This window comes from Phodopus roborovskii, unplaced genomic scaffold (assembly GCF_943737965.1).
Source record: "Phodopus roborovskii unplaced genomic scaffold, PHOROB, whole genome shotgun sequence".
Taxonomy (NCBI): Eukaryota; Metazoa; Chordata; class Mammalia; order Rodentia; family Cricetidae; genus Phodopus; species Phodopus roborovskii.
Genome location: NW_026126416.1, coordinates 5,608,000 through 5,635,926, shown reverse-complemented (window position 1 = coordinate 5,635,926; position 27,927 = coordinate 5,608,000). Strand labels below are relative to the sequence as shown.

Here is a 27,927-nt window from a genome sequence, read left to right as displayed (position 1 = left end):
GGGTGGAACCCAGAGCCTTATGCATGGGAGGCAAGTGTTCTACCACTGAGTTGTTCCCTACTCTGATTTCTACCTTGGACAACATAATCCAGGGTTTCTTCTTCAATAATGGTTTATCACTAAATATTTGCTCAAAACTTGGGGTGTGGCCCAAAAAAAGAGCTGTAGTAAGTATAAAATACAATCACTTTATGGGAGCCACCCTTCAGTTGAGAGATGAACATCCACTCCACAATTAGAAAGTAAAATATTAAATGACAAAGTGGATAAGACAGACTAAGAAAATTAAAGTCTTAGAAATCCCTTTTCTCAGAAATCCAAACACACACACACACACACACACACACACACACACACAGCATTTCTGTCTGTCTATCTGCCTATCTGTCCATTCATCCATCCATGCATCTCTCTATCCATCCATTCAGTCAACCCAAAGCCTAGATAAAACTGTCCATCGGTGGGTAAATATCTGTGCTCCTATATTCCGGAAAGGCCTAGCAAAGCATGCAGCAGAAACTACAGTACCTAACTCGTGGAGACAGGTCACAGGAACTCAACCCCAGAGACCACTGCAAAGGCTCCTTCTCCTTTCTGCTCTCAGTTTGGAGGGAAAAGAAAGCCAGTGGGGAGCTTAATACTACATTCTACAATTTCTTGCCTGCTACATCAGGGGAATTCTACTTTTAAAGTTCAACCAATTGTAAACCAGGCAGGTGCTCTGGCAAAAGCAAGCATACCTCTAAAGCTTACCTAAAGGCTGGCTGGCTATCAGGAAACACTGCCTTCACTATAGAAAATGAAGGATAGGTGCAGGTAACTCGTGCAGTCTGGGAGTCAAGGGATTCCCAGGTGTTCAAGTCTCAGTTTCTTCAACTGACAAGCAGCCTTGCTGGCTCCCCATCTGACTTTCACATGGGTCTAAGAATATGTGCACAGCCTAGCAGTTGGAGAAGGAACCAGAGATTGTAAGGTGTTACAGAGGTAGACTTGACATTTTCCTTCAATTTAAGAGCTGCTCAATGGGGGATGCTCACAGTGTCCTTTCCAGGCCATCCCAGATAAGAGCCCTGCCAGCAGCCAAGAGCAAGCAGTGAAAGAAAGCCAGGCGCCTAGCTGCTGCATAGTTGGGAATGGGTGTGATATTTAAATGTAAAGACCTTCAGATGAACCCGAGCAAGGAGCTGTTGTGAACACACCTGGGTCTATTCATCAGCACAGCCTCCTTCTATGTCACTTTAATTTGAGTATTCCCTATCAGCTGCTGAGGGTCGGTGGAAGCCAAGTGATGTAGAGGGTTCTTAGACAGGACACCAGCCACTTCCAGCTCTGGAGATGGAAACCCCACTAGCTAGACACAGTGGATTCTCCAGCAAAGACTTGGTTTTCAGACAGGGGGCGGGCTCTCCGTCTAAGAAAGCTATAGAACCAAGGAACCACTAGGGGATAAGCAGTGTCGATTCCCCCAGGACAAATGCCTAGGTTTGGATGTGCTAGTGTAGAGTCTGCCACTATTGTTGAAAGGGGTAGTACAGACAAAACAACTTTTGATCCTGTTTTTGGCAAAATTTCTAGTTCCTTCTCTGTTAAATCTATAACGAAAATACACCCACTCGCGCTTGATTTCCACCAACGTTTGAAATGTAGATTGTCTCTGTAGGCGGCTCTCTTAGGGCTCCCCTCGACCTACTCCAAGACACCACTCTGCCCCGCCCCACCCCCAGTCCTGAGGCGCCGCCGCCCCAGTTTCTTTCCAGTGGCAAACTACTCTGAGGCCACCCGCAGTGCACCTCCGCCAGCCTAGGTCGAAGCAGCAGGCTGAGTCTCTGAGTACCCACTTCTCAACCGCCCGCCTCTGTCTTATTCCTGGTCCAGCTGGTCAGGACTTGGGCTTTCCCTAGACCGACAGAATGGGTTCATCTGAACCTCAAGCCGACTTGGAGCCTGGGGAGGCCTTTTAGGACCGAGGGAAGCCATCATTTTCACAGTAGGAGGCTAATTCCTGTCCTTCTAGTCCCCAGTGGCAGTCCCCCTCCCCCAACCTCTGTCGTCCCAACGTTTCCAGACATTCGCCCCGGGCCACCCGCCAGCCGGTAGCACTGAGGAGGGCACGGCTGGCCTGGGGCAAAGTTGGCGGCCACCTTCGCGCACGGCTGCTCCCTCTCCTTCTCTTCCTCCCCCGGGTCCGCGGCCGCCTCCCTTCTGCAAGCAAGTCGCCAGGCTCCGTGAACCCAATAAAGCGGAGAGAAGCACTCCAGGTCACCCCTTGCTCAGCCCGCGCCCTTTCTGCACCCAGGGGCCAAGAAGACCCAGCCCGGCTAGGGCGGCGCCTCTGCCCCGCGCCTGGCGCTCGGGAACCGTGTGCGCGGGGCAGCCCGGGGCGCTGGCTGCGATCCAGGGAAGGGGAGCGGCGGGGGAAGCGGCGCGCAGGGGAGGGCAGAGGCGGAGAGACACGAGCCCAGGGGCAGAGGCGGGCTCCGCACCGCACCCCGCTCCGCACGCTCGCCGGCTCCTGAGACGCGCGGGCGGACGCCTGGGCGCACTAGCCGGGTCACCTTGTCCCGGAGGTAAGTCCGGAGCAGCGCGGGAAGACCGGGGGCTGCGGGAGTGGGCGGCGGCGGTGGCGAGCGGGCGGCGGGCGCGGGAGGATGCCCTGGTGCAGGCGGGCGTCCTGCTCCGCTTCGCAGCTTGCAGACCAGGCGACGGTGTGCTGGCCGCGGTAAGTCCTGTTGGGTCGCCGTGGCCGGACCGGGGAGACACAGTGTCGCCCCGTGAGAGGGGAGATGGCGCCTGGCGGGGAAGATGTGGAGGACAGGAACCAGTACTATTAGCCCGGGCTGCGCCTTGGCGCCCAGCCACCTTGGGTACCCAGGCGGCGTGAAGTGGCTGCTGTGCGACGTCGGTTAGAGCTAGTGAATCTGTGTCCTGAGAACGACGAAGCCCGGCTGCTTGAGGCCAGGCCGGGGTATGGGAACACCAGCCTAGGTGATTCTGACCAATCCCTGGAGCGACCTAGCTGAGTTCAACAGGGGCTGGTGAGCAAGGCACCCGCGGAGCTGGCACTGAGGTCCACATGGGACAGAGAAAGAAAGGAACAAATGAAAGGAAGATAGAATTCAGGAGGACCTAGATGAGGTGGGGGATGCAATAGACTACCTGAACGAGGAACAGGACTTCTAGAGCCCCTTACCTCCCGCCAGGAAGGTAAGCTGTTCCGCAGCTGGCAAGCGCGACAGTCTGCAGCCTTGGAGCCGCCAGTCCTGGAGCCTAGAAGGGGGCAAGCAAATGCGCTAACCGGGCTCAGATTCTAATTTTGTTTTCCCCAGGCGTGATTTCTACACTTCATTCGCTCTCTCCCTCTGTATACTTGAAAAAGAGTGAGCCACCCATGGAGTTGGGCACTTTCCTCTAGAAAGGGCTTTGGGCATTTGCCTGTTCTGAGGACCCTTCCCTCAGTGTGGGAGTCTTCAGTTGAGCACTGTGGAGGCAGCGGGAGGAGGGGGAATCGCTTGGCTTTAGTAAAGGACAACAAGAAGGGGTCTTCTGGTAGCCTTCATTTTCTGTGGGGTCTTCTGGCAATAGAAGCTCAGGCACGCGGCACCCCCTCAGACTTAAGGTGCGCACCACGCTCTTGCTGTGTTAGATGTAGTGGTAGCGTCTCTGTGCTGCGGACAAAAGCTGGGTTGCCTGTGCCTTCCATAGCCTCACCAGGCTTTTGGTGCAGCAAGCAGTGGTCCCGGCTTATCTGTTTGGGGAACAACGTGGGTTGGGGCAACATCGCGGGGTCCTTTTGTTGTTGTTGTTTAGAGTCAGGCGGTGGGACATGAGTCTGTGAAACCCTCTTCTACAGACCAGCGACTTTGGTCAGAATCCTAACCCAGCAGAGGCGGCGAGCTGCGCAGACCTGCAGCTTGAGCCTGGCGACAGCCTCCTAACATAACCTCAGAGCCAGCCAACTTTTCTTTGTCAAGGCATCATTGCTGGAGCAGCAGTGGTGCGTGCAGGGAAGTGGTTCCAAAGAGGAAAACTCGGGTCGCCAAAGTAGCGCCAGCAGACTGGTGTCACTTTGGAGGAGGGGTGTAAGAAGCTGAGCGGAATTTTCAGGGGAGTTGCATATACCTTTGACCATCCTTTTCAGGTTTCAGACCACAGGTGCGGGGCCTGTGGATGTGTGAGGAAGCACTTCTCTTTTTTGTTGCCTTTCCTCGCGCCTTCAAACACTTTGGTCCTTTGCTAGGGCGAACTTGGCTCTGTGAGTGATCAGGTGCCCTTCTTTCTCACCCTGCCTCCACTGCCTGCCTGAGCAGAGAACTCACAAATTAGTTGCCCCTTTTCATTTAGGGAGAGTGCTGCGGTATGGGGCCAGAGGGACTGGGAAAGCATTTCAAACTTTTCTAATGCAGTAATTTTCGGTGGTATGGACACTAGAGAGACGGCCCTGGTGTCTCCTTGTTTCTCAGGATTGGAGGCCTTGTTTGAATAAAGACTTCAAAACCCATCCCCCAAAAGATGACGGTTTGAGAGGAGGGGTATGCTAATCATCTTGATTGAGTTATTCCACACCATACAGCTAGATCATAGCATCACTTTGTGTACTATAAACTCATGCAATTATGAATGTATACAAGTAGCCGATAAAGCAAATTTGTGGGTTAAAAATTATTTACATTGTTTATTTATTTATTTATTTTTAAATAACCTAGCAAAGTAATATGTTTACCCTCGGAGTTTTCATACATGCTCCATTTTGGTTTTAACCTCAAGAAGGAAAAAAGGCATTCATAGCTGACTTCATCTGTCTGCACATGGTCCTATCTCTGAGGTTAATGGCAGTTCATTGCAGGTTGACCTGGCCATCAGGAATAACAGTCCTGTGTTTTGTTTCTGAGCTGAATTGGATCCCAGGGCTTCCCTGAAAATGCTAAGCATGGCTGTATCACTGAGTTATGTTTTAGCTCCAAAATATTCCTGTTACTAGTGACCCCAATAGAGCACAGATGCTATTCAAATGCAAGGGAAGGCAATCCTCACCCATTTATATCTTAAGGGGAAAAAAAGACAGCCTGCTATTCTTCCTGGAGGATCAGGAAAGGGGCATTGCAAAAGGAAAGACAAATGCAGCTACTGAGTTAAAAAGCCCTTTTACATTTTCTATATTTATCTACCTGGGGGCATGAGTGAGATTTTAGATGACCAGTTACTGCAAGAACAACAACAATTTTAAAAAATGGTAGAAACTACTCAATTCATAAGTCATAAGCAATTTCTTCCACATTTAGCCGTGGCATGCAAGGGCTGCAATGGACTTAACTTGTCCTTCATGTTAGCGTCGTCAAGTGAGTCTTATTTGCTAGGAGACATTTGCTTATGTAAGTTTTCTCTCAGAGATACCCTCTCTGCTGTTGCTATCAGAAGGCTCACTGAGAGTATGGCACAGTTCAGGGGTTCATCAGGAAGCCTTGGGTGGGCATTCCTGTCACACTTACTGGGCCCTCAGAAGAGGTGCCTTGCCTGGTACCCAGTGTGATTTTCATACCCTAGGGAGGTGCCATACATACCAGAGAAGGCCAGGAGGGTTTGCAGGAGGAATGTCTTCCCCTGCAGACCCCCCTCTGTACAGCTCTGGATATTCTTTGGGATAAAAGTCATTTCTAAAACTGTGAATGGCGGTCTTGGAATTGGGTAGACTTTGAGATACCTTTGTGAAGAGCACTGTATAAAGGGACCCTTGATTAACCTTTTGTTAAATGAACAATTGTCATGTAGGTGAGCACTTTCACCAAGTTCTTCCAGATAAAACCTCAATATTTTTATTTTATGCCAGTACAGGCCTCTTTCTCACATTGTCACTTTCAAGTTTCCCCTGCCTTTGGAAGAATGCAGATCCCCAGGGATGGCAAGGACTGGCACAGTATTGCTATCTGTGCTTTGAACAATACCACATTTTACAGACACTATGAGATGGAAGCACGAGGCATCTGTCAGCATCAGCTGGTAGGAGCAATGGGATTCCATCAGAATGTTACAGGGGCTGCTTTAGAGAAATGTGCTCATGTGAGAAGTTTTGAGGGCCATAGCTTGTGATCTAGTTTGAGGCTCAATGTCAAAAGGGTGAAAATATTCAAAACACTGAAGGCAGGCTAACCAGTCTCTTATCCATGTCACCAGAACTGGGATAAGGAAGATCAGCAGGTGGTTTCAGATGTGAAATTTATTTATTTATTTGTTTGTTTGTTTTCCGAGACAGGGTTTCTCTGTGGTTTTGGACGCTGTCCTAGACAGACATGAATTTCTAATACTCTCTGTGTACGACACTTGCATGTTTCAAATTATTGCTAGGAGTTTGCAAACCTGTTTTAAGAGAGTCTGTGAGCACTTGAGCACCACTCTATGGCCCAGTTCCCTGACCATCGTCTCTTACATGTACATGGTATGCTGGGGACAATGGGAAGAGTGAGTCTTCTGTCTCCTGCTTGCCACTCTGTCCCCGCGGAAGTTTCAGGGCACCTGTGAAAAGGTCAGTGTTTCAAACTCTGATCTTTACCACTGAGAATTGGACTATCTGGAAATCTCTTCACTTCTCTGAGAGTCTATTGCTTTCCAGTCATGCTTCTCAGGACTTTGGAAACAAAGTGTTTATAACAGTCACTGTTTGCTGAAGGAAGCTCTAGGTAAAGGATACCTTTGAACCTTTTCTTAGCCAGTGTTCTATGGCTGTGAAGGGACACCACCGCCATGGGAACTCTTAATGAGGAAAGCATTTTATTGGAGCTTTTTTACAGTTGCAGAGGTTTTAAGGAAAGCATTTTATTGGAGCTTTTTTACAGTTGCAGAGGTTTAGTCCATTATCAGCATGGCAGGAGGCATGGTTGCACTCAGACAAACAGTGGTGCTGGAGGAGCTGAGAGTTCTACATCCGGATCCACAGGCAACAGGAGAAACTGGGCCTGGCTCTGACTTTTGAAACTTCAAAGACACCCCCAGTGATATACTTCCTACTAATCCTTTCAAATAGTGTCACTGCCACTCCCTGAGCATTCAAATACGTGAGCCTGTGGGCCAGGCTTATTCAAACCACTGGTCTTAACTGTCTTTTCCTTTGGCCATGCTTGCAGTCACTGGGTAGATGGGAAAACAGAATGGGCATGCCTTTCCTGTATCTGCACCCTGTAACTGCTGGTTGGCAGGAGTCACAGGAGGACAGTGTGTACACTTCCTGAGGGCAGACCAGCTCTCCCACAGGAATGTGTGTAAGACAGTCAACAGACCTGTCTGCTAAAGATTTTCAGGGAATGTGGAGGACAGCCATGTAAGCAATATAGTTTGAATGTAGCTAACTTAACTAAAAGTGGGTACCTATCACATTGCAAAACTTTCCCAAGTCATTGCATAAAATTCATTGCCGAAAGCATCATAAGTCAAATTACCAACAAAAGCCAGCCATCGTGTGAGACACATGATGATTTAAGTTGTGTGTCAAAAAGCCTAGATCATTTTAAGTCTCTAGTGACAAAGAATCTGTTAAATATATTACCCAAAATAAAGTAAAATAAGGCAATAGAGAAAACAGTGGGTGATCATTAGGATTGGAAGAACAGTTAGAGCCAAGTAACCAAATGGAAATATCTCTCTCTCTCTCCTTCTCCCTCCTCCTCTCTCTCCCTCTCCCCTCTCTCCACACACACACACACACACACACACCACATCTGTATACTCATAATCCCAGTTACCCAGGAGGCTGAGGCAATGGGGTTATAAATTCAAGGCCTACATGCCTAAGCTACAAGATCCCATCAAAAATGAAAAAAACAAAACAAAAACAAAACATGTACTAGGGATATAGCTCAGTGGTAGAGTGCTTGTCTAGAGTGCACAAGGCTCTAGGTTCAAACCACATTGCCACAAAATAAGCAAACACTGCTTCAGAAAGTATAGAGACAACTTTGGAACCTCGCTTATATAAAAACAACATGTAGCGTCCAGATAGTATTACTACAGAGACAAGCATTTTGGTGCTGAAGAATGTGTGAGTGTGTGTGTGTGTGTGTGTGTGTAAATGCATTTATTGACTTAAAAAGTCTTTATTATATGTGCATTGGTGTGAACATGTCAGATCCCCTGAAATTGGAGTTACAGACAGTTGTGAGCTACCATGTGGGTGCTGGGACTTGAACCTGAGTCCTAACCACTGAGCCATCTCTCCACCTCCCTCAAGTGTGTTTACTGTGAATATTTTTGTTGTCTTTTAGTTCCTAGCTGGGTTTCAATTATATTATAGAGCACTTTGGGAATGTGACTCAGAAAGAGGAAACTTAGATTGAGTCTAAGATCCATTTTTTAGGAAGGGCTTGCTGTTAAAATTCTTATTTTGAACAATTAGGACGTCTCATTTGAATTTATCATTTGAAATATTGGGTTGCCATTCAGATGCGTCTCTATCTATTCCTTCCTTTCTTTTTTCTTGGTCCAAACATATTTAAATCTAAAGCACAGGCATATTTCAGACTCTTAGGACCACTAAGGTTGCATTGCACTGCCTCAACTTTAAACACACTTCAGAGAGCAGAATGCAGTGTTCTCACCTCCAACACATTTGGGATTCAGCCTCCTTTCTCCCTTAGGAACTTAAAACAGCGGATGTTACATAAACCTGTCCTTCCATGGTGGGCATAATATGCATTTAAATGAATTCATATGATCTTGGTCCTCACCTGGTGGTGATGACTCTGAGCTGGAGCAGGTTTGAAATAAGTGGGTTTCTGTTTCAAGATCCACTCTGGGATAGAATACATATCCATGGTGAGGCAAGCTCAAGACTGAATTTTTAGTAGATTTCTAGGATACCCAACTCATCCTATGAGAGACTGGCACCAGCCCCACACTTAATGACTTGCAGAGTCTAAAAATGTATCTAGTAAGATACAGGCATTTCTACACCCACCTTCACGTCCAAAATCTCAGTTTCAGCCTGTCTCCCATATGTTTTCTTCATAGAGACCCTGTTTCTACCAGCTGAATACACCATGGGATACTGGTGCAGGGCCTCAGGGTAGTAAGGAAAGGTGAGAGCTTCACGGGAGAACAATAGCTGTGTATGGTGTCTGAGATGGACATGGCAGGGTCTGGTGGGAGCTTGCAGTTCAGACATTCCTAGATGGGCTTCAGAAGTGTTTGTGTGCTCCGTGTGACCCAGAAAAGATCCCTGAATTCAAAGTGACTGCAAAGAGGATCTGTAGGCTGCCCCCCACCTGGAGCCCAGCCTTGTTATGCCTGTCTCTGAGCTAGCCTTTTCACTTCTCTGCCTCCATTCCTTCTGTGTCCCCTACACAGAACCAGGACCTGACTGATTAGTGTGCAAACTATTCCCCATCCAATTCCCAGGGCTTGGGTTCAACTATTTCAGTGCTTTGACTAGAGACATGATTCTCTAAATTCCCTGACAGAGATAGAATTTTATTTAAAGTTCAAGTACAGGTAAATGATGGGGTTTATTATTTCCTCACTCTCCCTTTCATTTGCATCCTGACCCCACCTCTCTGTATGTACATGTTTGTGTATGTGGGAAGGTGGGAATGTGTGTATGCAGATAGGGCTTCTCTGACAGCACGGGTTATGTGGCCTGCAGTACAGCTGCCACTAAAGGGCTCAGAAGCACCACATGCTGAGGCCCTAACCACCTCCTTTAAACCCCTTGTCCAGGGTAATAGTCATTGGCACCATTGCTAATCTGACTGCTCCTAACTGACTGGTATCTTAGCTGTGAAAAAGAGCCCCTGATGTGTTTTACAGGACTGCAGTTTATTCTAGATCCATAGGGAGGAATGTGTTTGTTAACTCAGAACACATAGAACTCTGCAGCTCCCTTTCTTGTTGCTGATTTTCCAGGTACCTTTCTGAGAACTGCAAGTTTCAGGACCCTGGGTGTGTCTCCATCCCCCATGTATGTCAACAACTGCCTTGTTTGATGAGCATCACTTACCTGCATGGTCAGGGACACGGGAAATGTTGCAGACATGATAGGAGTACTGTAACCCCTCTCCGCCTGTGCTTGCCCATGACCTAACCCCAGCACTCTCTTCTTTATTAGAGCAGGAGTGTTGAAATTCTGATACTTGCTTCCTACCTTATTGGTTGGCCATTTTTGCTCCCCTTACTAGGAGGCATCTCTTCAATCTGCTGATCCTTTTCCCCATCCCCAGCCCCAGTAGAATTCTGTACTCTGTCTCCAGCCACCAGTTCAGATCCTACAGCTTTACCCAGGTACACTGAGGCCCAGAGGAACCAGACACATAGACAGCTGGAATATTTGGTAAAAGTAGGAACCTGGCCCGGGACACCCCTGTCTCTCCCTTTCTTGTCCCCTAGCTCTTGCAGTGACCTGAAGAGGCTTGCCTGACTAGGAATAACAAGCTGTAACCAAATGAAGGTTCATATCTTTCAGAGTTGGAGAGAAAGGCTGCCTGAAAGGTATTCTAATGCCTGGCACATCCACTCCTCCAGCATCCAGACCCAAGAATGACAGGTTAAGGGTAATCAGCTTATTCCTGGTATTGTACACCTCTTCTTAGCTATCAGGACCCCTCTGTCACCTTAGATACTCAAATGCACAATGTAGACTCTTCCATCTACCACAAGGCCTTTTCCTACTGCACTACCCTGCTAGGAAAATGTCTCCAGCACTGGGCTCTATAGCCTTGGGATTCTCTGTTGTCTTTGCACAATGAAAGGGTGGTTTCAACGCTGGCAGGCACTTGTAATGTGAAGTTCTTTTTGTCCTGATTAGGCCCCACAGCTACTTCAGCCCCAAATGGACACATGGAAGCTATATTAATTATAAAGCTGTAGGTCAATGGCTTGGACTTCTTATTTGGCTAACTCTGTCTTAATTATTAACCCATTTCTATTAATCCATGTATGTCCACGTGGTCTTGTCTTTCTGGGGAATGCCGGACCTGCAACTCCTTTGCCTGCTACATGATGACTGCTCTGCATCCACAGAGAAAGAAGAAAGTGGCTTCCTGTTTGTCCCTGATTATATCCTGATTCTGCCCAACTACTTTACTTCCTATCTGACCAATCAGTGTTTTATTCATTCACCAATAAGAGAAACATATACACATAAGAACATTCCCCATCAGGCACTTCAAATAGGACTGATGCTCTTGGGATTCTCTATTGCCTTCAGGGAGAAATCAGTCCCACCTTCTTAGACGTTGTCCTCCATCTGAGACATATGTCTGTCTGCTGAGTGAGGTTTGAGGCATCTGTGTGTTCATGAAAGTGACTGAATGGACTTGGGGATTGGCAATGTCAAGGAAGTGAAATGGAAGTATGTGTAGTGTGGAGAAGATGGGCAGATGAATAGTGTCATGGCAGGGACATGGGGGACCTTAATAGGGTGCATAGCAAGTGTCTTCTTTCTCACCCCACAGTGTCCTGGCAATTGTGTAGGTTATCTAAGTGACATAGTGCTAGGTTAGGAAGAACCATGGGCCCTGGGAAACATTAGCACCTCCATAGAAACTGAGCTTGTGAGAAGAGCAGAATGCTGAAGGAACTAATAGAGACCTGAGTGCTGGCTACTGATGGGCCTCAGTCACTATCCCTTTCAGGCTCCCAGGGTTTCTGACCTCGTTTTCTAAACTACCTGGGCCTTTGGTTTGTATCTGGGCTGGAGAAGAAATACTGGTCTTTTTGTTCAACTCCTTACTCCAGAGATGGATGGCTGTCTCCAAAGACATGTGGGTGACTTCCGATTTCTGGGTGAGCTAATGGATTTAGGAAATACAGGCATTCTTGTATGGCCAGACAAAAGCTTATGTGGCTTGTTTTCATCATGTCATGAGTGTTGGCACAGGAAAACTAGCAGAAGCTTCAATTCATAAGTCCTTATTGCTAGTGATGTCTCTCCCTGACCAGATGGCAGCATCGAGGAAGGAAATGGGAGAGTGAATGGGGGAAAGGGGAGATGTGGAGTGTGTCTATGACTCCATTTGATTCTCTCGGCACACTCTGGAGATGGTCCTGGTTTACACTTGGCCACTTGGCATGACCAAGAGAGCCAGAGGGTGGCAACCTGCTGTCCAGCCTTATATTGCCAGAGTGAGATGTTGCTGCAGAGACCCATCTTTGGAGCATGTTTGTTTTTCTGCCTGTCCCTAAAGGCCATGTTATCTTACCCTGATATGCTTGGCTGCTCAGGCCTCTTGATGTTGCTGGAACCTACAGTAAATGCTAGAACAGTTGTACATCCTGGGCAAAAGGCAGAAAGATGGAGATTCTTCTATCACATGGTAGATCTTCTCCATTTGGAGTACTAGATCCCAGGTGGAGATTAGGCATGCATAGGTTATTTATCTGTGTGGCATATATGGCTTCCATGGGACACAATGCCTACAGCAAGTCCAAGTGAGACATGGAGACATAGGCTAGGAATGACTCAGGCACTTAGGAGCCCAAGAGAGCAGAAATCACCTGCAGAACATCCAGGCAGCCAGAGGCCCCAGAAGAACAACAAACTAAACTAAACAGAACAGCAGGTCTATCCTTGTTCTTGTCTTGCTCTCGACATTAATCTTTTCCCAGAAGACGAAAAATTTTTCCTCTGCAGATAATGCCCAGAAACACTGGTTTTCCTGGAACTGGCGTTCAGAACCTTATGCATTTTAGAAATACATTTTAGTGAGTTGAACTCTGTCCAATGGTCTTTAAGCCAGTACATTTGCAGGGGGGAATCCAGCATGAACTGGGCTGCATCTGAAGGGCCATATCAGATCACTCTGTCCCTATAGGGGCTGGCTTAGTCTGGGAGAAGATCTTGGGATCCAACTGGTGATGCACATATCCCTCTCTGTCTCCCCCATTCCTGCCCTTCCTGCATGTTGCATAGCTGTCAGGGTAAGAGGGCTGTGGGAATTATTTTATATCACTGTGATCAAATGACTGGCAGAAACAATGTAAATGAGGAATTATTTTGGCTTACCAGCTCAAAGTTTTCAGTCCATAAGCTTTGGCTCCATTTATTCTGAGCCCATGATAGGGGAGAGTTTCATGTTGCTGCGACCCACTTTTTCCATGACATCCTAAAGTAGGACCCTGGCTAGAGGCAAGGTTAAACATATAATCCTGTGGTATTGTTTCATATTCAGATTATAACTATAATTCCTAACCAAGCTGTCCATTGGCATGACTATTGGTTGTGGATTTTAGATTCTCCTCAGCTTTCAGTGGGGTTTTGCCCTAGGAAAGCAATCCCATGATGAAATGTGGTAAGTTTAAACTGAACTGGACACACATTGCTGTGGCTGTGATAAAACACTATGACTAGAGGCAACTTATAGGAGGATGAGTTTATTTGGGTTTATGGCCCCATGAGTCCATCGTGGTGAGGAGGCATGATAGCAAGTTGTGGGCATGATGGTAGAAGTAGGAACCTGAGCACTGATATCTTCAGCTGCAAACATGAAGCTAAGCAAGGGAACTGGAAATAGAATGAGGCTGTAAAATCACAAAGCCTACCCTCAGTGATATACTTTCTACAGCAAGGCTGCACCACCTAAACCTCCCCAAACAGCACCACCAAATGGGGATCAAGTGTTCAAAGACCTGAGCCTATGAGGAACATTCTTATGCAAACCACCACAGCAACCAACCTGCCAGGCATCTAAATGCCTTAGCAACACATGGACTGCATTCTCAGTTGTTTGCCCTTGACACTGCAGGACTCTTCAGTGGCTACAGCTCTCTGCCCTGGACAGCAAGGTGGAAAAGAACCAGACACAGAGCAGCAGACTGGATAAGAAACGAATTAAAAATCCAGAATGCATTCGTTGCTGAATACTTATCAGTTGGCATCATGATGGAATTGGGAAATCCTTAGCAGAGCCATCATAAGTCATCCATCACTTGCAGATGCAGCTAGGTCCCAGCTGATTTTTCTTTCCTAAGACAGTGCTCAAGGCTCAGCCTTCAGCTCACTGCATGCAATGTTCCTCAGAGGGCACATTCCCTGCAGGTTCCCTATCATCCTCCAGTCCTCCTCCCACTTCCTACCTCCTCTGGGGATACTCAGAAATGTGGTACTGACTCCCAGAGGCTTCATGTCTCCTTTTTTCAGGCATAGCTGCTCATACTACCTGCCTAGCCATTCCTTCTCATTGGACACATCTGGACTTTTCTTCTGACCATCCTATCACAGTAGCTTCCTGTAGTTCCTTCTTCCTGCCATCTGGCAGTGAGGATTGTCCAGAAGTAAGCTGGCCAAAATGCACATCTGCCTCAGGTTCTCTTACCAGCCTTCCTGGGCATCTCCACTCTAGCCACACAGGACAGACCATTTAGAGCAGTTATGAAGCTGTTGAAACAGTAGCTACAGCCCCATACCCCAGTCTCATCACTAGTTCCTCCCAATCCCAGACCATGGGGTTTCTCCTACCCTGTCACACACTCGGACATAAATGTACCAGTGTATGTATGCATATATGTCATACACCCACCTCCATCTCCAGCTTCGTTTAGCTTCTTTTCACTAACTTCATTCAGAGCTCAACTTGGCTGTCATTTTATCCCAATGGTATCCTCCTCTCGAATTCAGCATCTTCACTTCTCTGGGTATCTCTGGTACCTGGGTCTACCTGAACACTGCTATGGCATTAGCAGATCCATCAAAGATGAGAGATATCAAGAACTGACTTTGGCAAGATGTGTTTGAGATCCATAGAGTATAAACTAAGTAGATTTCCTAATGGAGTAAGAGAACAGGAACCCTCCATGGTGATTGATAGGGCAGAGGCTGTTTAATCAGAATGTCAGTGCTCATTGCCTTTTAGGCTTGATGGTGTGGGTTACAAATTCATGAAAAAATAATGAGGCTGCAATGCTAAACATTTCTTTAAGTGAAGAATTATCCTACCAGCTAATAAAATCAAGTGGTAAAATTACATTAACTGACCTCACATCCAGGCAAGTTTTAACAAGGATGTGAAGAAAGTGGATCCATACATGTTGTCAGATTGTGAAGTTGGCAGTCACAGTGGAAAAGAAAATGGAGGCCCCAAGAAAGTTTAAACAGCATCACCCTGTGATCCAGCAATCCTACTTCAGGCTATGCACCCAAGATAATTGAAAGCGGAACCTTGAGATATTTCATGCCCACACTAATAGCCACATTGTTTGCAAAAACTAAAACATGCAAGCTGTCAACAGATGAGTGAATAAGTGAAGTCCAGTATGCATACACTGGAATATTATTCAGCCTCTCACAAGAAGGGAATTCTGACATGTGTTGTAGCCTAGATGAACATTGGGGACTTAAGTAAAATAAACCAGTCACAAAAAACACATACCAGTAGTCATCCTCATGAAACCTGGAAGTGGGGAGGTGATTGCTAGGAATTAGTGGGAGAGGAGACAGTGGGTTATTGTTTATTAATCATTGGGTTTCAGAATACAAAATGAAAAGGTTTCAGAGATGTGTTACAGGCTAACACAGTTGCACTTAATGCTAATGCACTATATAGTACAAAATGATTAAGAGGGGGAAATTTGATGGTACTGTGCTTTTTGCCATAACAAAAAAAATGAAAACTATATTAAAAACTTTTAGAATCTTAGTTACAGGATGTGGTTATTATCTATTGCCGTGTAACAAACTTGCCCCAACTCCATACTAATGGCTCATTAGGTTAGGATTTGAACAGGGGTCCATGGAGACTGTCACCTTTTGTGACTTCCCAGATGTTTTGGATTGGAGTGTGTTGGTTTGCTCCCGCAGAACTGGGTCAAGGACCTACATGTCTCATCTCTTTGAGCTTGCATCCAGCAGAGTAGCTTGATTTCTTTGAGTTAACAATGATGGTGTGTGAACAGCACGGGGACATCCAGTCATAATTGTCTCCATTTCATAAGATGTCAATTCCATCCTGTTCTCTGGTCAGTAGTAAAACTCTAACACAGTCTATACTCAAGAAGAGGCAAACTGAACCCCTTGAGGTCTATCATGAAAAAAGGGGGGGAACAGATTAAAGCACCCTAAAATATATTCCCAGGAGCCCAGTACCAGAGAAGGCAGTACAGGGGCCTGAGGGAGGCATGGAGCATGGAGGAAATAGGCTATCCCTCACATAACACATTCAGAATGAACAGAACACCATAGTAGTTAATATAAAGTATTCAGATGGTAAAATTTTATGTGATTTGTGTTTTGACAAAATAAAACTGAAAACTACATTAGAAACTGTACCATCCTGGGTACTGGGAAGTCATTAACTGACTTTTCTAGTTGGTTTTGTTTTGTTTTGTTGTTGCTTAAAAACTGACTCTCAAATTCAGTGTATATGGATTTGTGGGTCAGAAATTTGAATAAGGTGCAAGGAGACAGACTGTGTAATCATGTAATTCAGTTTCTGAGGAGTGTAACTCCCATTACAATAATCTCTGAATGAATATAAGAAGCATTTATTAATGACAGGTATGTAAAAAAGAAGCCCAGCTATGTCTATCTTGTAGCAGAATACCTTTGCATTAATAAGAATGAAAACCATTGGTAAACTAAATTTGCATTGCATATTCTACACAACTGAAAGCAAGATTTAAAAACATATAATTAGTAGAAATAAACACTTGCAGCAATGGTTAAGAGCCGTTTTAGTCATGCTGTTTGCCCCTGCTCTGTGCCAGGAGTCTACATATATCACGTGCTTCACCAGTGCATATACTTCCACTGTCTTCCCTCCTGAGAGAGCTGCCCTGGGTTCTCCAAGAACTTCAGTCTTAGAGTGCCCCTCTGCTCTGGGTGTGTGTGTGTCTTCTCTTTTCTCTGGTAGCAGACTTGGCTCAAACCCCACAACAATGGGAGCACTTTTAGAGCAGATTGCTCAGCCTGGATTGCTGGGCTGGCATTAGCTAAGTGTGGTGTTAGGCTTAGAAACACAGCTGGGAAGATGGTAGAACACCCTATGCCCATGCAGTCATGCCCAGGCTACCCTGTGCTGCTGTCAGTGCAGGTGTGATGAGAAGGGAGGGATGAGCTGGGTAGACGTGGAAGTAGAATGCGCCGCAAGAATCAGCCAAGACCTAAATATAAATGTACTGGACAGAGGAGAGAGTCCAGGCTTATAGGAAAAGGGGATGGGGCAAAGTCAGAGTTAGAGAGACTGGATCATGTGAAATGTAGAATTTGGAGGTAGCTTTAGAATCTAATTTGCATTGATGATGTAACCTCAATTTTAGGGTCAACATGAAAAACAGCAGGTGAAGACAGACAAACTCACTTGGTCCTGGGGGTTTGCATACTGCTGCCTTCAAATGTCCCCAAACTCAGTGTATGCACACCTTGGAGAATCAGCTGTGTCTTCTAGCACCAGTTGTAGGTGAGCACTATGTAAGGGCATCAGAACCTGGAAAAGTGGGGAGTCAGAAATCTGGGGACCTTGCACAGACTGTCACCTGAAGGTTCCTATGTCAATTTTCCATTAGGTTACACCATTCTACCTCACATCACAGTGTGACAGCTTTCAGATTGTGTGCTTCTTAAATGACAGTTCAAGGCTCTAGCTCAAGTTTTCTGTAAGAGATACAGGTTACACAGACTTCTCTTCATCCGTCTCAGAAGTCACAAGTAGCACTGCTGGCAGCCTCCTTCTGCAAATCAGAATCCCACCCAAGAGGTCTCCAGGGAAGGGAGCAGAGACCCATGCCTCTCCCAGCAGAGCATTCAAGGGCCACAGATATTATAAATGTGGGATAAGAAATACTGTTCACCTTCAGAAACATGGTTGGACAAAAATACTAAACAGGAAAATGATTGTGTACACGATAAGCCATTATGTCCCGTGGAAATAAAACATGGAAGCCTTTCTCAACAGAGGATTTACCTGGGTCCATTTTAAAAGTTATATTAAGTTTCCTTAGTCTTAATTGTTCTGCGGTGTTGGTAAAAATTGTTAGTGTGTCCGGCTGTTCTTAAAAGCTCTGTCTAGAGTGTGATGCTGCTCTTGAGTTCATAAGTCAGAAACTGGGACAGAGATGAATGGCACCAATTTTTACACGCTGCACGGACACATTAATCATGTGAAAGGGAGTTTTAGGTGTTGGAATTCTTCAATTTCATCACTTCCAAATTCTTTTAGTGAAATTATAGATTAGAAATATGGGGAAAAGATTGCAAATGTCAGGTCATCATTGGTCTACTGACTTCTCCAGACTTACGCAAGAATCACTGTCAACACCAATTATGATCTACCTTTTCTGGTTTTAAAAAAAACTCCTTTTCCTCTTTTCTTCCTACACTGTAAAGTCTCCCTTAAAGTGTGAAAGTTTGAAACATGCAGATATGGTGCAGGTTAGAAATGGTCGAGCAAGAAATTACAGAAAACCATGAGCACTCACACTGTTGAAGAGCGGAACAATCAAGTTTCCTTTTCCTACTAGATGTGAACCTGGAGCCAGCAGGTGTTGACTCAGTGCCCAGTGAAGTCAGAACTGTATCTCTATGATCTCATGGCCTTTCCATCATGGCTTCTATGTGGCTGCTTTTACCCCAGATAACACAAATGAGGTCAAGGTAAATAGAGAAGGTGACAGAACCTCCCAGGAGACTCCTTAGCTAGGTCCATGGCCACCATTGGTTATAAGAAAGTATGGAATGAGCATGAGGATTTAACCTCTCTTGCTCCTGTGGAAAGTAGGCAAGGTAAAGGATTGACATTGAGTAGTGAGTGCTACATTCAGCCAATGCCACACCCCAACACACAGCCTGGGGCAGAGGTTTCAGGCAAAGACAATTGATGTGTTGGTATACTCAGAGAGGAAGCAGCTAGTGACAAGCTTGACCAGAGCATCAGGCAAACAGATCTAGAGAGGAAGCCCTCTGTACTTTGGGCAGTGCAACTGGTGAACACGTAGACTGAATTTCACTTTGACCACACCTTGAGAGCACCTAGGTCTAGAGTGACTCTCACATTTTGCTGACTGTTAGACTCATTTGGGATTATTTAAAAGCTGGTTCACCTTCTGCAAAGCTTGGAAATGCTTTAAGTGTCTCACTCACTCCTTTCTGAGCTGGAAACTTCAACCCTGGTATGACGGTTGAGGTGACAGAACTTTTGGTATCCAATGGGAGCTTGTAAGCTTCTAGGGATGCCGTTATTCGAAAATGTATTAATGTTGGCCTTGCAGAGTGAATTGGGTCTCAGAAAAATGAGTTAGTTCCTAAAAGAACAGGTTCTTATAAAGAATATTCCTGGTCCTTCAGGGCTTCTTGTTCATTATATGGTTAGCTTTCTCTTACATTCACTCCCACTATAACATCCTCCCCACAAGAGCTCAGCAGATTCCAGTGCCATGTTCTTGGCTCTCCAAACTGAGAGCTAATTAGATATTTTTGTGTGTATGTGTGGAGTGTCAACCTCAAGTATTCTATTATAACAACAGGAAAGAGATGATGACACCAGAGAATACCAAAAATACTTTAGGTTATGTTGGGGCAATCTTGAAAGATCCATTAGCATTAGTGTTGACTACTGCAGCATTCAGGAGGCAACATCTTCAAACTTGTGCCTGTGCCAGACACCTGGGCTCTACAGACCTACAGGTTACACATTAACCTGTCTGGATAGGAGCCTGATAGCCTGTGTTTCTAACAGGTGTCAGGTGCTGTTGGCTCACAGGCCACACATTAGCAGCCAGGTCCTGATGGGCTGAGGTGAGTAGAGGGGACTAGAGGATAGGCAGGTATACTGGGGATATATTGTCAAGGGAGGTAGAAACATAGTTTTATATGAAGATTCAGACAACAGCTTGTTGTGTTCCATATCTGTTTTTATTTGCTGTAAAGAAACACACATAATGTGGATTAGGAATCAAGGAGTATAATGAATTTGAGGTCATCTTATGTAATACTACAATAAAAACACTTAGCACCCATTTCATTTACACACTTGGAGAGGAAAATAAATGCAGAATGTGGCATCTTTACTATCACACATCTGGTTTGGAGACAGGTTGTTGTAAGGAAGCTTGTGAGGGACTGGGGCTTCAATGCCAGGCCTCTCCTTAGTCACACAGCCTACCTGAGTTCATTAATCTCTTACTTAGCTTCTTTATTCCTGAACTATAGATGAGTCCCACATTTTCAAATAAAGAGAAGGAATACTTGCAAAGTTATATAGTATGTTCTTTAGCATACAGTAAAACCAGGTAAATAAATGAGTGAAAATCTGCAACACACACCCACACATGTCCTCACATGTCCACACATGCCCACACATGTATAACATCTTGTCCCTTCTTCTGGAGGAACTTGCTTCTGTGATGGTGGGTGATTGTTTCTGAAGAAGGCTGCAGTGACTCAGCTTGATACTCTGCACTGCCAATGCCTTCCATCAAGAGTACCAGTCCGCTTCTCCATGTGACCTAGCCTAGGTCCCACGCAAGTCTTTGACCAATATATCTTATTGGAAATGGCAGTGAATCTTTCCTGAATATGGTCTAGCTGACTTTTCTCACTGCCAGAGACATTAATGATGCCACTGTGTGCCAGCCAGGCACAACAGAACCCTAGGGAACTAGAGGAGTGACCCCAGGAGAGATGCCAAGAACCCAGAAGCCCAGCATCACTCCAGTAGCTGGGTCAGAAAACTCAGTAGCTGCTGTTTTAACCCACCTACTAAGTGTCCTGGCGTATTACCTAGGGAGTGCTGTCATATGGCTACAGAGAAACAACTGTATTCATAAGTAAATTCTGTAATACAGTCTTTGGGCAAATGTTGTCTGTGAGTAAGACCCTCATTATTGTATTTCCACAGAGGCGGTATGGAAATTATTCAGCCATGGTCCTTCAGATCCTGTGTAGATGCTGTATTCACACCCACACAGACTTGAGAGAGCCAGACAGATAGTTATGCCATATGGACACAAGGACTTCCTGGGCAGCCTTACTTTGCCACTAACACTGATGTCTGTCTGTCTGGCAGTAATCATGGCTTTCACTACTTGACAGGGTAGTAAGAACAGACTTTGGCCAGTTGAACTAGCACAACAATGGGGTGGTCATAATTTGCCTGCTTCCGGTGATAAGCACGGAGCACTCTTCCATACTAGAGGTTTAGCTGTGAGAACTAGCTGCCCCCAACCCCTGTGTTTTCACTATTTCCTACCTAGAAAGTGGGACCTTGTTCCTGAATTTAGTGACTAGGCTATTCCTGGAGTGACCCTAAGTTTCTTGTCATAGTCAGACACTGTTCTACATCAACACCCACAGAGACCCAAGGAGAGCCCTGTGCACTCCCTAAGAAAGGTGACCCATTTTGCTAGTCCCTGGAGGGCCTTATGATTTTCTTGAAGGACTAAGACTTCACCAAGAAGCAACCATGAACAAAAAAATTTGTGCCAGGTCCAAAGTCAGGGAGAGTTACTAAGGGGTGACCATACCCTAGGATGGAGAGGAATAGGATAGGTGGGTCCTAGAATGTGGGTTCCACTAAGCTCCAGCTATAGAGAAGACACTGGTGGTCTTGTGCATTTTCAACCTTCTTGGGTAAATCCTCAAATTCCAAAGGAAAAATAAAACAAGAAAGCCTGATGGGAGCCCTTGCAAGGCATAGTAGTCTGTTTATTGTACTATAATGAAAGACCCGAGGCAGTCCACCTTTAAGCAGAAATATACTTCTTTTAGCTATTTCATAGCTTTGGGGGCTGACTATTCAGACTGAATTCACATGGTGCAGGCTAGAAAGAGCACTGCCAGAAGTGTCGTGTGTGTGTGTGTGTGTGTGTGTGTGTGTGTGTGTGTGTGTGTGTGTGTGTGTGTGTTGTGTGTGAGGGGGAGGTGAGGGTGTAATAGTTCTGAGTGTCACACCTTTGTGAGGAATTCTTTTTAGGCCAGGCCTGCTGAAGATTCCCACTTCTGGTGTGGAAAGCCAATGTCTGAACACACGAAACTTTACAGAGGAAACAACAGACAAAATTACCTATTTTCCTTAGAGTTGGGCTGTACTGGTCTTTGCATATTCCTTATTCCCCATGATTATGTATAATCATTCAACATAAGTCCTCCCAGCCACAAGTTTCCTGCCATCTTAGCACCTGGTAATTCACACCAATTACAAATAGCCTTCCTGTACTCATCTTCCATTCTCCATTAGGTCACATCCAGGCATGTCCAATTCTCCTGCCTAAAAGTACAGTCCTCTATTTGCACAAAGGCAGGAATCCTGGAGGTGGATGCAAGGTTGGAGGTGTGTCTATGTGGGATTAAAACATTAGTTGTAATAACTTTGCTCTGCTAACCCCATTAATAATTGATATGAAGAGAGCCTATCAAGCCTAGGGCTGGAAAGGCACTTTGCAAATATAATTCTATCAAAGGACTGTGACATTCTCAGAAAATGTAAGAAAATGTTTGGACATTGCTGTGGAAATCTTTCTTTGTCACTGCCAAGACAATTGCTTTGGCAGAATTAAGCCAACAAACCTCAATGAATCTGGATCAGTTTTTGTTCTGACAATTAGCACACACTTGTAAATTGACTCTAAATCTTGCTAAAGATTAAACAAACTTATTTACATGATCATAAGGACACAGATCTCAATTATCACACTATATACCCCCCACACACACACTATATAGTTGTTAAGTTTATTTCTTGATTTAAGTTGACTTATTTAGCTGGATTTCCCTCTGATATTACATATCCTTTGAAAACAACTCATTAAAATACATTGCTACTTGGGCAACCTCACCTGGGCAACACAATAGAGCTGGCCCTGATGGTGTCCGTGTGAGGGAACCAACCCTTAGAACTGGCCCCACCCCTTGCTTATCACTGCAAGGGGTGCACTAGCCAGGGCAACACTGGAGAGCCCACCCCATGGCAAAGACAGGAGAGCTGGGGACTGACCAACCCTGCAACTACCCATGCTCAGAACCAGAATCATGTGCTGACCCACTCCAACATCAGCCCAATTTGTGATCTGCTGGAACACAGGGTGTTCATTCAGTCCTTTGGACCCAGAATGGCAGGATCTCCATGACACAGGGCAGAAATTGGATATCCAGGAAGAGTCCTAGTGAGGGTCAGTGTCACTGTGCAGCAGAGATTAGGGGTCTTGAATAAGACCAATGATTCTTTTCACTAAATGCCTGCATGTAAAAATATATGAATAAAAGGGTTTACTGCATGACTCACTGTGTCACACTGTAGCTTCAATGATGAGAATTTCCCTTTCTTCCTTCCCCCCTTTTCTCTTAAATTTTATTTTGTTTTATTCTTGGGATGGGGAAGTAGATGGGTGGGATCAGGAGGCATGATATGAAAGACATGATAGATAGATAGATAGATAGATAGATAGATAGATAGATAGATAGCTGTCAGGTCCCAAAGACTCTCAGGACAAAGGACAAATTGTGGTGCCTTTTAGCATACCAAAGTGGATGTTAACCCCCAGCCACCCCCACACACATACATTCAGTGCTCTTGGATCCTATAAGCTCTTCTTACCCTTTACCCTTACCCTTACCCTAAACCTCTCTAGCCCATGGGCTTTGCTTCTCTTCTGAATGCTATAGGACCCTGCCATTTCTGACATGCACTCTCTTGACTTCCTTTGACCTCTCCTCTCTTGATCCCCTCTTTCTGTCTCCTTTGCTCCCTCACTTTTCATTATTTTCACTATACCCTTCCCCCAATGGCTGGCCCAGTTTAGTCTCATGGCCATGTTTAGCCTACAACCTTCTCTCCCTGCTCCAGATTCTTCCAGATGCCTCTGGCTCTACTCTCCCTCATATCTACACTCAAAACGTTCTCCTCAACCATACCTTGGAGTGGCCATATATTTTTGTTAATGAGAGATTTTTAGACTATTCTTCCACAAGGACGTCACAAATAGGGCTGTTTTGAAAGTCTGTGATCATTTAGGAGCACTGACTTTTATTGACAGGAGATGACTAACTAGGGTTCAGTCTTGGCAGTGTCCTGTGCCAAACAAGGTCATATAACGTGAAACTATAGTTTCACATTAATTCTCATAAACACCACAAATAGAGTTATGAGCAGGTGTCAGAAGGTAAGCACTATATAGATGAGTGTCTCATCCCAGTCAGGTATATGTGTATTCCAAATAGCCTAGGTGGGAGCTTTTCCCAGAGGCTTATGTTTCTTATCTGACCATTAGACAAGTCATTTGATGTGCCAAGTTTTACTCTGAGTGCACGATATTCAAAAGTTGTGACTTATGACAGTCTCAATGTGATAGTGTTATTTGCATGAGTAGAGACTTATGTGAATACTCACATGGTGGGTTGTTGGAGGGTTTGTGGAACAGTATATGTTCAAGCTGGGAACAGTTTGTATAAGGAAATATTTTGTAGCAAAGATCTTGAAGACAAGAGTGATCTCACCTTGCTCAGATCATCCACAAGAGGTTAGATTGTCATCTGGGTCTCAGTCAGACTGATAGGTCTATACTTCATTCTATGGATATTGGGAGGGGTAGGCTGTATTTAGTGGGAAGGTGAAATGGTTGGCCTTTCTAAAGTGGTTGAGCATGGAAGTGTTGAAGGCAGGGGGAAGCAGAGATAAGGTTACAGGCAATACATTTTCTTGTCCAGATGGTATGGGGCAGGATTGAAACACAGTATTGACTATGGACACAGATGGGTTGGGCCAGTGTGACTCGAGATGACTCTGTGGTTTCAGGTGGAGTGACTGCATTGTAGTCTCCATGAAGACAAAGATTGCTACATGTTTTAGTTTTTTATTCAACACTTTGTATCTAAGCTTCTGTGTAGTTGAATGAACAGAAAATGTGGTGAAAGAAGGCAGAATTCTGTATTGAAACCTGTGTGAGAACTTTGTCCCAGTGATACTGCCAGCCAATCATGCTCAGAGGGTTGGCATGATTGGATATTAAAGGAAACATGGAGGCACTATTGGCATCATAAGGGTCCTAATGCCTAGGACTAGCCAACCTCACCCACATAGATGAGGAACAGGTTGGGTTTCATCATCATCTGAACATAAGATGTCTAAGCAGAAGACTGGCCATGGAAGCTGGGATGAATATCAGTAGATGTAGATGCCATAGCATCTTCCCCTAAGTGGAAGCTAATCTGCAGGCTTATTGCTTTGGAACCAGGGATTGTGTTTAAATGTAGAAGAAGCCTCACCAACCATAAACAAGGCAAGGGATATGATAAGGGAACAATGGTCATGTTATAGTCCAAATATAAAAAGCACAGTCTGAGTAAGACATGGAAGGTTCATGAGGCTTGAGGTTGAGTTGAAGAGCAAGTGAAAGATGTATAACAGAGGGAACAGAATCAGAAATTGCCTAGCCTTGATGCTCAGGCGAGTCAAACAGAAATCAAATATACTGACAATGGAGGCTTTATTAATGTGCATCTGGAGGAGTCTGGGGTTAGGAGTGTAATAGTTGGTACTGTGATGAGCAGCTGAGGAAGAAAGAAGTAAAAGAGCATTCCTTGGAGGTAGGAGACCAAGGCCTTCTAGAATGTGTTAGCAAACATTGATATCACAAAATGACATAACCCATGGTGAAGAGAGAAAGGGCCACATAATGGCATTCGTGCTTGACACTTGCCTTGACAGTGTCCTGGATAGTGAGCCCTAATGGAAGCTAGGGAGAGGAAGGGAAGCAAACCAACTGGGATAGGGTGCAACTGACAGGAGAGGGGTCATAGAGAGTGGAGATAGTGTTCAAAGGAGCAGGCCTGCTTAGTCTTGTCTCAGTTCATGCAGTAGGTATGGTTGGTTACCCAGAGAAACCCCACTGTGCAGGCAGGAGGGACCTGAAATGGCAGGTACCATGTAGTTATAGATCCTACCCTGGGCCTTTGTAGAGGTCTTTCCCAGCTCTATAAGGCTCTGTGTCTATTCCTCTTCTTAACAAAGAGATGCACGCTTTTTCATTTGGAGTCTGAGAACTTCTGGTATCTTCTGTGTTCATTTGTTACATGGAAAGTTAGATAATGGTTTGTAGTCACAAAGATGGTCATACATACACTTGCTATATTATGAACACCAACAGTTTTTTCTACTACATAGATTTAAACCAAGAAAAGGATGGAATGCCGTGGTCTAAAAGGCAGACTTGCTCCACTTCTAACATGGGATTTCTCAATTGTATTTTGTGGTCTGAACTTCCAAAACTCTCTCATAATCATCACAAGATGAAGTGTTTTCCTATTAGGTATGATCTGTCTACATGTCTGACTGTCCCTAGCTTGCTAAAGATCAGCTGTAGATAACTTCAAGAGGTTCCTTCCCTTCAATGCTGTTTTGAAGAGGACACTCATCCATCATTGTTACTGTCTTAGTTCATATCTCAAAGTAGCTCCATGTATAATCCAAGCCCATTTTTTATTGACCAACCAATGCTCTATTAAGTGACAGAAATGATGTAAATATTGCCTGGTCTATGTTTTGAATCCATGTCTTCCAAACGTCATTATGTAGAACTCTTGGGAAGAAAGAGTACTCATCCTAGGTATGATCTAGAAAAAGGAGGCTTTTCCTTGAAGGTGATACTAGGATCTGGCTCCTTCTGCTTTCTCTTTTCCTTTCTGACTGCCTGAGGTAGCAGCCTCTTCTGTCACATGGCTTCCACAGGTCTAATACTACAGGTCCAAGCTACCATGGATAGAACGTGTGAGGCCACATGCCAACTTAATTCCTTTAAGCTGTTTATCTCCGGTATTTTAGCAAGGTGACACAAAGCTGACTCATGGGGAGGAGCATGAAGAGGACAGTTTTGACTCACTGCACTGTGTTCCTGAGATGTACCAGATTGGCAGCCAACATCAAACTGCAATCACGACAAGTCCACTAAAGAATAGCCTTTTGTCTACATACAGGAGGTTTATTTGGACAGAACGAGGCTCAAATCTTAGAACTGTGATGTGGGCTTCTAAGTATACAAAGCAGGAGTAACACAATCCTAAAGCTGTTGGGGATCAAGCAGGATCTTATCAGCAAAGTCTGCTAAAGCCTGGCAGTATGCTAGGCAAATAGAGACTGTCTGAGAAATGAAGCTTGCTATTATTTTTCCCTGGCGGAAAGAAAGCTATGTTGACTCTCTGACTCAGAAGCAGCCAGAATATGACCCTACCCCTTATCTTTCCATCTGAATTTGGAGATACACTTGTCAGTCTCTTCCAGCAAGCCAGCTGGTATGTCAACAGGATGGCACTGAACCTGTAGTTCAATTAGAAGTACTGCCATCAAAGATAGAGGCTTTATAGTTCATTGACAAAAAGTTTTCTCATTTTATTTAGGCCCCTGTCACTTATGTCAATGAAACCTTGCAGTCCAGCATACAGATGTTTCATGTCTTTGTTAAACTTACTTAGATTCTTTACTTTGTTCCTGTAACTATGTATGGATGCACTGGAATGGATGTGTGCTTTGAGTGCTGGGAAACCTAGATGTAGTTATGCACCAGGTTTTTAACCCCAGGCAAGATAACTGCCTTCTCTGTCCATCTGTTTTCTCATCTATAAAATGGGCACCATAATTCATCCCTGCTAGTGTTGGCAAGCTGTCCACCCAGGATGACAAGTGTCCATGGCTCAGTGACAGTAAAGTCTATTCCTCCCTTTACTAGATTGGCCATAAAGCTTGATACTAAATCAAATGCTCCTTTAAATGTTCTTGGTGGTGGGTAAATGTGTTTGCCTCTATACCAGAGATATTTAAAATAATCTCACACTTACTTATTCTTCAGCAACAGCCTCTGTATCTCTTTCTAATTCTCTGTTTCAACCTACTTCCTTCATAAAAAAAATAACCCTGAGTACTTTTCATTTTCTTTACACTAAATCCAGCTTTAGTGAGCCTCTTAAGGGGTTTTATAGTGTCTTCACAGGCACAATTCAATTCACTTATGATCTCAGGGCCAGCTCATATTTTC

General features: G+C 45.0%; 1 protein-coding gene across 2 annotated transcripts in view; it reads left to right on the top strand.

Moving 5' to 3' along the window:
- Positions 1-2,477: 2,477 nt before the first annotated feature.
- Syndig1 (synapse differentiation inducing 1) overlaps positions 2,478-27,927 on the top strand; it is a 155,529-nt gene continuing 130,079 nt past the window's right edge. The window contains exon 1 of one of the 2 annotated variants that reach the window (XM_051183199.1): positions 2,478-2,567. The gene's annotated coding sequence lies outside the window, so the exon portion shown is untranslated. The other variant, XM_051183200.1, reaches the window with a different exon arrangement.